The sequence below is a fragment of the Neofelis nebulosa genome, chromosome 1 (genome assembly GCF_028018385.1).
Source record: "Neofelis nebulosa isolate mNeoNeb1 chromosome 1, mNeoNeb1.pri, whole genome shotgun sequence".
Classification (NCBI taxonomy): domain Eukaryota; kingdom Metazoa; phylum Chordata; class Mammalia; order Carnivora; family Felidae; genus Neofelis; species Neofelis nebulosa.
In genome coordinates this window covers 63,607,412-63,619,660 of record NC_080782.1, presented here as the reverse complement: position 1 = coordinate 63,619,660, position 12,249 = coordinate 63,607,412, and the positions used below count along the sequence as shown (strand labels likewise).

The 12,249-nt window shown below is 50.5% G+C and overlaps 1 long non-coding RNA gene across 1 annotated transcript in view; it reads right to left on the bottom strand.

Annotated features, from left to right (window-relative positions):
• LOC131508590 (uncharacterized) overlaps nt 1–12,249 on the bottom strand; it is a 16,010-nt gene extending 3,761 nt beyond the window's left edge. Inside the window, exon 1 of the long non-coding RNA XR_009260062.1 lies at nt 11,667–12,249. This is a non-coding gene — a long non-coding RNA (uncharacterized LOC131508590). The remainder of the gene's footprint in view (nt 1–11,666) is intronic.

Sequence of the window (12,249 nt, the reverse complement as noted above, 5' to 3'; positions counted from 1 at the left end):
AGCCCTCGGGACTGCTCCCATCCATCAGTTCAGGAATTATTAGACTATGGGAGGAAGAAGGCAGAAGGGCTTCCAAGTATGCTGGTATTTAAGCAAAGTTTCCAAAGGAAGCTGGAGCTTGCGCGCCCCAAAATCTGGAGACAGAAATCTGAATTTGTTCTAAAGTCAACACAAAAGAGAGCCCCCTGCTGAGGAGGGGACAAGCCTTGGCCAGAGAACAGGTTTCATGTGAAATTATTTTTTGTGGGTGGAGAAGAGAAGAAAAGAGCAACAGAAGCCTTGGGCTAGGAGTCATGCGTTGCCACTTGCATAAGCAGCTCAGAACACATACACCAAAAGTCACTCCCCAAAGAGAACGGAAAAAAACCCACAAAGCCAACCTCAGCTTATGCACGAAACGGGCCCCACCGGGATGAGCCCCGATGTCTGCTCCACAGAACCCAAGCCCGGTGGCTCTTGAGGGCGCACGTCCACCTCGCCAGCGCTTAACATCAGGTCTGCCCGGGTGAACTAAAACCGTGAGGGACAAGCAACACTCCCCCCGACGGAATTCTCAGAGGCAGGGCAACTGTTCACAAGGTGTGGATGACAATCAGCTGGTTCCACTTTTCCTCAGAGAGTTTTCAGGACTTTTTATAGTTCTTCGAGTTAAGGGGAGTGCCCACATGCGTGGAAAGAAGTGGGATGCTAACAAGGATGGGGACCAGCCGCCTGCTGGCCCTCCAGAGTCAGGAATGGCACTCAGCAAAGGACGGAGGGTGCCAGAGAGGGCTTTGCACAGGAAGAATGATCAGGTCCCAAGACCTCTCACGGTGTGGCTCCCTCAGAGTGACAGATGGAGACTGGCTTCCCTAAGTGAACTTAAGAGAACCCTGCCGCACCTTCTTCAAATCCAAACTGGGATTTTGATTTCGTCCTTGGTACCGTAACAACCCCAGGACCTCAATGCCATGAGGGAAGAGACCATGTCACTTGCACACAGTTTCGTGTCTCCCCAGCAGCCCAGCCACTGCACGGAGTGAATGGATGAATGAATGTCTAGAAGAGTGCCCAGCTGTCAAATCAGACCCATTTCAATTCACTTCTAAAGCAAATATACCGGGGCGCCTGGGTGGCTCGGTCGGTAAAGCGTCCGACTTCGGCTCGGGTCACGATCTCGTGGTCCGTGGGTTCGAGCCCCGCGTCGGGCTCTGTGCCGACAGCTCGGAGCCTGGAGCCTGTTTTGGATTCTGTGTCTCCCTCTCTCTCTCTGCCCCTCCCCCATTCATGCTCTGTCTCTCTCTGTCTCAAAAATAAACAAACGTTAAAAAAAAAATTTTTTTTATTTAAATAAATAAATAAAAAATAAAGCAAATATACCCTTCTGTCCTTGTGAGAGGCCCCAACATGTCATAGAATCAGTGAGTGGCTATCAAAATTGAAAATCACTGAGAAGCCTGTAATTTTGGCATCAGGAGACGCAGACAGGACTAGTGATCCAGCCCCTTACTTGTCTTGTACTAGGTCAATCGCCCTCTCCCTCCCTCTCCCTCCCTCCCTCTCTCTCTCTCTCTCTCTCTCTCTTTAATAACAACTGAAACACTAAATCAGGACTGGCCCTGAGATTTTGGCAAATCTGTTAAACTTTCTAAGCCTGTTTCCTCAGCTACAAAAATAAGGAAACGAACAGCTACCCAGCTTCCCTCACAGTGGTCGGTGAAGACAAAACAGTTGAAACTGCACCGGAGTCACAATACATGGGAAAGTCTTCGAAGCCCATGAAATGCCCTGTAAAGGCTGGGTGCTCTTTCTCCCGGCCATTTTGGGAGGCTTCTGCCCTACAGCCAAGAGTGCAGACGGGACGAGCGGCCCAACCTTTCCACTGCCTCAGCGGTTCTGTGAGGCGGGCACAAAGCCTTTCGTGGCCAGGGCCACGGTGCCGGCGAGGGGCAGGGCAGGGGCAGTCCCGCGTGGTGGGAACGTTCCCTGAAGCAGACACGAGGGGAGGGTCCGAAGCCGCCTAGGCTGAGACCCTGGAGCAAGGCCCGGCCCCTCTCTTGATGGGAGGGTGGCCCCCAAGCAGCTCCCTGATGCTGCACCTCCTGACAGAGGTGAGTGCCCAGGGGAGCTCTGAGGGGCGGGCTGGGCCAGACAGCAGCAGGGCCATGCTAGGGAGCACAGGGCCTTCCTGCCAGGCTCTGTCTGCAAACCTCAAGGCAAAGGTACCCGCAGAAAAGCCAGTTAATAAACCTCCCTAATGAGAAAGGAAAGCAGAGGCTGACAGAGATGAGGGAGGGAAGAGAGTCAGGGCCAGAACCCAGTCGGCTCCGCTCTGTGCCAAGGCTCCTGAGAGTTTGACATTTGGAAAAGATCTGGCCTGGTGGAGCCAAGGATTTGGGACAGGGCTCCTTCCGGCTCCTGGGAGTGTCAAGAAGAGAAGGAGGAGGAGGAAAATGACTCAGCTGAAATGAAGAGAAATGTATTTTTAAAAAGCAAAATGATGAGAGGCACAAAGGAACAAAATGGAGCCCCAGGATAGGGTCCAAATGCCTTCTCAGAGTAAGTGGGACGCATCTACAAAAAGCTCGAGAGCTCGCTGGGGTTCCTAAACCAAGAATAACACCAGGAAAATGAAGAGAGTCCTTGGGGCCTGCCAGGCCTATGGGCCCCAGGGGCTGGTGCCCACCACTGCAGGAAAAATGCTGAAAGCCACCCAGCAGTGAGGAAGCCTCTCCACACTTTTGATTCTGAGGATGCAGTGAGTTCTGTGACCAAGGAGTTGGGTAGAAAGGTGACCTCGGGCTCAGTCACCTGGGGGGGGGGGGGGGCGGCTGGCGCAGGCCCTGTGACTCCTCCCTCGCTCTGTTACAGTATTACATCCACAAAACCATCCGGGGGACCACGAGGGAGGGAGGTGGAAGGAGGCACCCTCCCCAGAGGTTGCCATAATTCCATCCCTTCCGACAGCCAAGGTCAGATGACCCTGATTGCAAAAGCTTCATCTTGAAACATTCAGTGGAGAACAAACGTGATAATGAGAAGAGATGCGAGAACCACGCGAAGCCACAGCTCTGTGTGTCCCTTCCCTCGGGTCATCCAGTAAGTGCTGGGTTCGCCTCGGGGCTCCGCCTCCTCCCAAGCATGGAACTCTGTGGAAACTCACATTTCTAGAAAAGGAGGAGGTTGGGAGGAAGACTGCAGCTCAGCATGGCCTAAGAACCGCAACCCCTCAGGGGCAGGTCAACCCTACCACCCTTTGGAAGGGTGTCCCAACCTCCTCTTACCCAGAGGCTCCTGTCACTGGGGAAACCATCCATATGTGTTTTCCTGGGAGGATGTAAAGCAGGGAGGCCAGCCTGGCAGGGAGCACAATGATGGATACAGAGAAAGATCCCAGGAGGGGGTCAGCAGATCAAACCCCAATGCCCCAACTGTCCCGAAGTAAGAAGCCGGGGGTAGGGGGGCAGGCAGAGGAAACTCCTTGTGAGGAAACTCCTTGACTGTATCCCCTACATTCTGACAGAAAACGGGAAACCAGCAGAGAACCCCTTGCCCCCCAGACCCTACGTCATCCCAGCATCTTCAAGAAGAGAAGCCATTTCTCTGACCCAAACAACTGCCAGCACCTGAAGGGGACTCGGGGACTGGGGGCGTGGGGGGCCCTCTGGCCTCCTAACGGCCGCAGCTCTGCAGAAGGAATGGGGCCGGCTGCCCTCTCAAGGCCCTTCCCTGCCAGGCATGAATGTCCTGGGAGTCCTTTACCACAGGCAGAGATGGAAGTAACCTCCACACGCATGTTTCAAGGGCCTGGGGCCTCAGGAGCTGCGTCAGTTGGGGAAGCAGAGACAGAATTAAAAGTGCGCAAGATTTGTTGCGGAAAGGCTGGGAAGGCTCAGGTGGAGAACAGGAGCGGGCAGACAGAGCCTCAGGCCACGGTGTAGGCCTGACATCTACAAAGGGGAGGAGGAGAAGGAAGGGGGAGCTGAGTGAGACTACAGTGAAGCTCTGAGAAAGTGTCATCCAGGGCCTGGGGACCCCAGAGCAAGGTGTGACGCTAGAGATGGGCTGAGTGGGGCAGAAATGGCCGGCTCTGTTCCCTACTGCTTTGTGGTTGGTCGTTGCTGGGAACAGCCTGGGGAGAGTGTGGCTCAGCCTCGACACCGTGACGGGCTCCAAAGGAGAGGCAGGTGGAGGCTGAGCTCCCTACACCCTGCACAGCAGGGAGACCTGAGCAGCACGCTCCCACCGCTGCTCATTGCCAACACTTTTTTAAAAACACCTTTCTTTAAATGTATTTTGAGAGAGAGAGCACGCGCACATGCGCGTGAGCAGGGGAGGGGCAGAGAGAGGGAGAGAGAGAATCCCAAGCAGCCTCCACACTGTCAGCGCAGAGCCGGACACAGGCCTCGAATCCATGAACTGTGAGATCATGACCCAAGCCGAAACCAAGAGTCAGACGCCCAACCGACCGAGCATCTTTAAGCAGAGTACTATACTTAGTTCTTGAGAACGGTTCTACCCATGACCAGCCCTGAGGCAAGGGGCTTCACGGAGTTGTTGTGAGAAACGAAGCAGACAATGAAGGCAAGGGTAATTTTCAAACAAGAAGGCACACCCTTAGAGGTTCACAAAATGGTCGCTCACAGGTCAAATATTGCCTGTACGTGTATTTGGTTTAACTCACATGTCGATAATTTTTTTTAAGCCAAATTAGTTGCTAGCACATACAAGCCGTAAAAATCCAGATGTCCAGCTTCTCTTCGAGAATAAAAACATCCACCAATCCCAAGTCCATGTTCCAGCTCACCACGGTCCCCCCACTCCCTATTGTCTTACACTCTACCTGTTTCCCTCGCACACTGGGTGAGCCTGGCCCCTGTAGGCCACCTGTCTACACTCGCGGATGCGGCCAAGCCATTCACGGTCATTCCATTCCCTTTGGGGATATAAAGAGGTATATTTAGAAAACCTAAAAGGAGCTCCAGGATATTAAAATATAAGCGAGAAAAATGAAAAATTCAATAAAACAACCGGGAGACCAATTTGGGAAAAATCCCGCAGAAAGAGATGAATCATGGAAGAGAAAAGGTAAGAAAGAAAATCAGTCTCAGAGATTTAACATCCGACCAGCAGGAATTCCAGAATAAGGGAACAGAGGAAACGGTAGGGAGAAAATGATCTAAGAAATAGTAGAGAACCGAAGAACACGACTTATCTGCCTGAAAAGACTGAAAGAGGACCTGACAATGAATGAAAAACTGCCCAAGAAGAAGCATTTTTGTGAAATTTTGAAACTCCTAGGAAGAAAGGGGGAAAAAATCCCAAAAGCTTCTAAGGGGCAGGGGGAGGAGTGACATAAAAAGAGTCAAGAATCAGTATGGCCTCAGACTTCTCAACAGCAGTTTTGGAAGCCAGAGACCAAGGAACAAGCCTTCACCACTGTGAGGGAAGTAACAGTACACCCAGTCAGATCATCAATTAAGTGGAGTACAATCCAGATATTTTTCAAAAATGCCAAGTCCCAAAAAATGTCCTTCTTAAATATCCTTTCACAGGAAGCTCAGAGGCTGTGTTCCACCAAAAGGAGGGAGTAAAGTGGGAACAAAGACATAATCAGATCCGGGAAGCAGAGATCGAGCACAGGGGAAGGAAAGGGAAGAGGCTTCCCAGGATGGTGGGAAGAGGAGTCCAAGGTGAGGAGAGCTGGGGGCAGAGGGGAATGCAGATGGTCACTTCATGGTTCTGTCAGAGGGCTTAGGGGTAAGTTAGTGATGCTTAAATTAGCTCCAGGAAACTAAGCAAACCAAAAACGAGCAAAAGACCCAAACAGGCATTTTACAACAGAAGATGTCCAAATAGCTAACAAGCAGATGAAAAAGGTGTCAGCAACATTAATCATTAAGAAAATGCAAATTAAGACCACAAGGATGATCACTATCCACCCAGAAGAACTGATCAAGTTCAGAATGATACGGGTGCCTGGGTGGCTCAGTCGGTTGAGCATCCGGCTTCAGCTCAGGTCATGATCTCGCCGCCCGTGAATTTGAGCCCCATGTCAGGGGATGACAGCTTAGAGCCTGGAACCCGCTTCGGAATCCGTGTCTCCCTCTCTCTCTGCCCCTCCCCCCCCCAAGGTAAAATTTAAAGAACATTAAAAAAATTTTAAGAATGATAGGCAATCCCAAGTGCTGAGGAGGAGCCCCTTCGTATGTTGCTGATGGGGGCCAAATGGTGCCTACAACACTCTGGAAAGCTCTGTGGCAATTTCTTATAAAGGTAAACATATATCCATCCTATGGCAGCAACCCCACTCCTAGGCATATGTCCACAGAAATGAGTACATAGAGCTGGAAAAATACTAGTTCAAGAATATTCAGGGTAGTTTTATGCATAATAGCCCAAAACTGGAACCAGCCCAAATGTCCATGGATAAACAAAGTGTGATATTTCCATCCAAGGAATGCAACTCATCATTAAAAAGGAATGAATGACTGATACACACAAGCACACGAGTGAATCTGTAAATGATGAGGGTGGGGCACCTGGGTGGCTTAGGCAGTTAAGCGTCGGACTTCGGCTCAGGTTATGATCCCACAGTTCATGAGTTCAAGCCCCACTTTGGGCTCTCTGCTGTCAGCAAAAAGCCCGCTTTGGATCTCTGTCCTCCTCACTCTCTGCCCCTCCCCGCTCACACTTTTTCTCTCTCTCCCTCTCTCTATCTCTCTCAAAAATAAACATTATAAATAAACACATAAAAACACGATGAGGGTAAGAAGTCAGTCAAAAAAGAATACACGTGGTATCAGTCTATTTATATAAGTTTCAAAAACAGAAAAAACCAGTCTATGGAGTTGGAATCCAAAAAAGTGGTTATCTCTGGGGTGGGAGAGGAGTGGTTATCTCTACGGTGGGTATTAACTGACAGGGACACAGGGAACTTTCTGGGATGTCATATGTCTGGTGTCACAGGTACATCACATGTAAAAGCCATTAAGCCGGGCACTTAAGAGATTCATATTCTGCTACACATAATTTACTCCTCAATAAATCCTCGAAAGAAAACTAAACAAACCAAAAAAGATTCATTATTAATTTCATGAAAAGCAAAACGTTATATTTAAAAAGAAAATGTAGTTGTGGGATACTCCCTGTACTATAGACAGTAATTACACAGTGGTAATAATGGATAAATACACTATCTATGGATTCAACCAGAATCCATATTGGCCAGATAGGGCAGGAGGGCAGTATGTGAGGGTAGAAGGTGAGGGGATGAGCAAAGAAAGCTAAATCCAAGTATTTTGTAGCATGAAGTCATAGATAATGTCTAAAATCAAATACACAACGAAATAGCATGAAGGTTATTATGCAGACATCTGGAGGAAAATACTAGAAGAAACAGCTAAAAGACAGCAAGGGGTTGTCAGTGGGGAGTGGCAGGGCAGGCCATTTGGGTCTGCTAGAATCAGGTTTGGAAGAAAGAAACAGAAACCCAAAACAAAAGCCCATCCTGAAAACAGAAATGCATTTCTGTGCCAGGTAAAAGACTGAAGATAAGCAACTCGGGGCTGCTCCACAAAGTTCTCAAATACTCTGGCTCCTTTTTCTTGCTGCTAGACCACACATGGCCTCCAGTTTCAAGATCACCTTATAGTTCAATATGGCTGCTCCAGCTCCCGCCATCAAATCCATATTCCTGCCAGCTGGGTGGGAAAGGGGACAAAGATGAAAGAGAGTATATTCCAGTTGTCCCTCCAGGATGTTTCCCTGACATGACCACACAACACTTCTGTGTCAATCCCACTGGCCAGAACTGAGTCCCATGGTCATTCCCCGCTGCAAAGGGGAGCTGGAAAAAAAACCATCTCTATTCTGGAAAGGCATGTGCCTGTGAGGGAAAAGGAGTCTGTGCCAATAGAACTTGTGTTTAAAATGTTTAACTATATATAGGTACTACTTAGCTGAAACTTAAAATTTAAGTGAAAAGGAATAGCGTGAGCAGCCACCAGCCAAGGGAAGAGCAGTTTCCCTTGTGCTGGGTGGACCGGCACAGCAGGCTCATGGGCATTGAGCACACAACTGGGCAGGTGGCTGAAAACACCTAATGAGAGCATGAACGCCACCTCGGGCCTCCCACCAGAGCCAGGGAACAGGAGCAGGCCCACAGAAGGAAGACTGAGAAGCTGACGTCAGGGAATTAAGGTATTGGGTAGCACACACAGGGCAATAACCTGGCACCGGTCCAGGTAACTGCGAGACAACAGCCCTGCAGGCGGCCCCAAGCTCTGAAATCTTTCTTCAACTTCCACATTTAGACCAGGGTTTCAAAAGATGACGTTGCACGATGCCCCTGAGAGACAGAAATGGTTATGCCCCCTTTACAGACAAAGAGCCAGGGGCGCCTGGGTGGCTCAGTCGGTTAAGCGTCGTACTCCTGATTTCAGCTCAGGTCATGATCTCAGAGTTCGGGAGTTCAAGCCCCGTGTTGGGCTCTGTGCTGACGGTGCAGAGCCTGCTTGGGATTCTCTTCTTCTGCGCCACCCCCTCCAGCTCGCTCTCTCTCTCTCTCTCTCTCTTTCAAAATAAATAAACATGAAAAAAATAATAATAAATAAATTAAAAAAAAAAAAACAGATAAAGAAACAGACGCCCAGAGATTAAGCAACTTCCCCAGGTCACAACTGCAGTTGCCGACAGATGACCTCAGGAATCCCCAGGACTAAGTCCTGGTTTCTCTCCTCCACGAGACAGGCATTCCTCCAAGGAAGCACCCGCGGCTTTTGGATTCTCTGCAGAGCCACATCAGGCCTGTCAATAAGTCACAAGAAGCAGTGACTCATCTGAAGACAAGATAAACAACAGGCAGGCCCGGTGGGGTGAGAGGCCCTGTTTCCTAGGAAGTTGCCTTCTACAGGGCAGCAAGAGTACACAGTTAGCAGGCAGGAACCCCTTCTGCAAACACCAGCACAGCAGTTTGCAGACAAAGAGAAAGTGCTGCTGCTACCAGAAATGGACAGCCGAGCTGGGAGCGGCAGTTATTTCAATCCTGAAAGGGCTTTTGTCAAGCCTGGGCTATGAGCCTGAACATATAGAATCCCAAGCCCTTCTCTTCCAATTTCTCCAATACCAGAAGGGAGAGTCATTCTCTGCTGCTCTAATGATAGTTATCTGCTGCCTTCCGTCTGAAGGTCCCACAATGTCTCACTAACATTGCTAGGGAAAACTGCAGACCCTGGCAAGTGACTTTGGGACAGTCATTTCCTGCCCCTGAACCCCAGGTCTCAGAGGAGAAGCAGATGGTTCTCAGGGAGACGGAGGCACCTTGGCAGAGGGGAGAGGGAGCTTCCTGCCCCCGGAATCCATCTTAGCCAGATCCGTCTGGATGCAATGGGCTCATGGGGACCAACCAAAACCCAGAGCCCAGACGGCCCAACAGGAAAGTAGCAGGTGGATCAGGGAGAGCCTGATAGACAGAAATAAGCAGAGGGCCAGACAGAGCACGTGGAGGCCAGCAGGAGGGACCCAGCCTGGGGCTCGGCACCTGCAAAGCCCTGGTCAAGGCAGGACCGCGTGCCCAGAAGGGAATCTGCTGTCAGGCAAGGGGTCCAGGCAGAAGTTAGTCAAGGCTTGGTCATCAGGAAACAGGCCTGCTGAGTTCTAGGTCAGAGTGAGGTGATATAACGCTGACTCGGCCAGAGAGACCTTAGAGAATTTTCATATTCCCTGACAGGTCACAGGACTGACGCCTGAGCCTGCAGTTGAAGCAGCTTCAAAAGTTCACGGACCTCAGGACAGAGAGCCCCGAGGCAACTCGCGAAGTGGCACCTGCTCAGCTAGCTCCCTCCCGTCCCGCTGCTTACAGGTCTTTCTTCTCCACATCATCAGATTTGCAAGTGACCTGCAAACCAGTCCTGAGTCCATGACAGCAGCCAGGACAAAGCCCTGCTCATGCATCACCCCTTCCTGGACTCTCCCAGCTTGAATGGGCCTTCCTAATGCACGAGTTTTGTCTCTGACCCAATTCAGATGTTCTATTGTTATTTTTAAATGACTTACCCTCCCTCCACCCCACCACCCAGCACATTGCCACTGGCTCAGAAGAGCCCAGTAAATATCTTTTGTTTTTTACTTGACTGAAACTCTAGTCAAGGACATTTCAAAAGAACTGTATGAGAAAATGACAACACACAAATAGGCACAAAAGGGCGTCATGCAAAAAGTTGTAAATTCTGAGGAAGCACTGAAAAAAATAAGTGAGTCAGAAAGAGGAACTGTTAATCTTGGAGAAGGTGAGTTTTGAACCAGCCAGTGGGAGAAAAAGAGTTTGGACTTATATATGAGGGTTATTTTGATTCAAGCAATAGTAATCTAATTCAAAGTAGCTTAAGCCAAAGAAGAAAAGAAAAAGAGGGGCGCCTGAGAGGCTCAGTGTGTTAAGACTCTGACTCGTGGTTTTGGTTCAGGTCATGATCTCACGGTTGGGGGGTTGGAGCCCTGCATCAGGCTCTGCGCCATCAGCACAGAGCCTGCCTGGGATTCTGTCTCCCTCTCTCTCTGCCCTTCCCCGCTCGCTATCTTTCTCCCTCAAAATTGAATGAACATTTAAAAAAGGAAAAGGAAGAAAAGAAGGAAGGAGAGGAGGGGTGAAAGAGCAAACAATAGAGGTCACTGTATTGGCTCAGGAGATGGGATGTACGCGCGGCTAGATCCAGATGCTCAAATGATAGATTATCAGGAACTGCCTCTCTCCATTCCGTTCTCCTCGGTGTTGGCTTCATTCCAAGGCAGGTTCCCTCAAGAGTGGCTTCCTACACTTAGATCTTACAGTTTTGCCACCCCAGTAGGAAGACGGCAGGTAGTTGAGAAGGGATTTAAAACAAAACAAAACAAAACAAAACAAAACAAACAAGCAAAACACTGTGGCTGTAAAGAAATTAGAAACGGATTTGCTAAAGCAGCTTAACGTGGCCTACGCTAATACATGTCTCCTTGGTCTACCTTGGGATCCAGATTCACCCCTGCACCAGCAAGGTATGGTGCTCTGATTGGCCAGACTGAGTCACGGCATGCTGCTCTGATTGGCTAGGCTGAGTCAGGGTGTGGGGCTCTGATTGGCTGGGCAGAGTCACAGACCTGGAATCAGGAAGCTAAGGCCAGCCCCACCTTAATCGGTGGGTAGCAGATTTCCCCGAAGAAGTCAAGACGTGCTACCAAAGAGAAAGGGGAATGGATACTAGGCATCAAAAATCAGCAGAACTCTTACGGGCACGTGGTGGAGAAGCGGGGGGTGGGGAGGTGGGGGGGGGGGGGGGGGCTGGGCAGACTTTATACCAACCGTTCCTGCCTCCGGGGCCCAGCATTCTAACAACTTCCCCACCCTCCGAGGCAGTCATACAAAGGTACCAACCTCCCTGCCTCCCCACAGGAGATTCTCAAATGAAAGCTGAGGTTCCTGTCGAGAGCTTGGGGCTCCCAGAGGAGGGATAGGTCTGTCCCACTCCCCTCCAACCCCTTGCCCCCCGCCACGTGCTCTGGCCAAGACTCCCAGCTGTGGAGTCTCCCAACCTTTCGGGGGAGGCCTGCAGGTGTCCGAAGGCGACCCCGGGGCCCAGAGCTCACACCTGCAGCCTCTGAGGGCCACCAGATCCCGCCAGGACCCTCCCAGCAGCAGGCTCACGGATGCTCACACGTCATTCCAGCAGAGCCGATTCCTCCGGGAGCCGAGAGAAGTGCATCAGCAGCTTTAGCTCTGCCATTCCCTTACACATATTTAACCTCCTGGACGCAAGAATTCAATCTGGCTTGTCTGCCTCTCCCCACGGACCTCAGAATCCAGCCGGAGCCAGTACGTCACACTTCCTGCAGCAGCCCGAGGGTCAGGAGTTCAGCCATTGAGCCATTGCCTGGGGAGCGGGGGTCTTAATAAGCATTACATCCTCCCCCAAAGCTCCAACAGCTGTGTTTCCCGCTCGGAAGGAAAGAGACCAAATAAAGCAGCAGGACGAATTACGTGTGCAGAAAAGCGCAGCGTGGGATTCCGAGTCCAAAGGTCAGACTCTGGGTTATGATTTCCAGCAGGTCATTCCTTCGTTTCTGCCTCAGTTTTCCCATTGGGGCAGTGGGAGTGAGCAAGATCATTTCAAGGAAGTGAGCCAGGCTTTGATAAAGTAGGAGATTCTCCATCCAGGTTCTGCTGGGTCCAACAGGAGCCCCAAACCAAGCCAACCATTTTTGTAGGGAACTTTCTGGACTCCCAACCCCGCCGTAGGA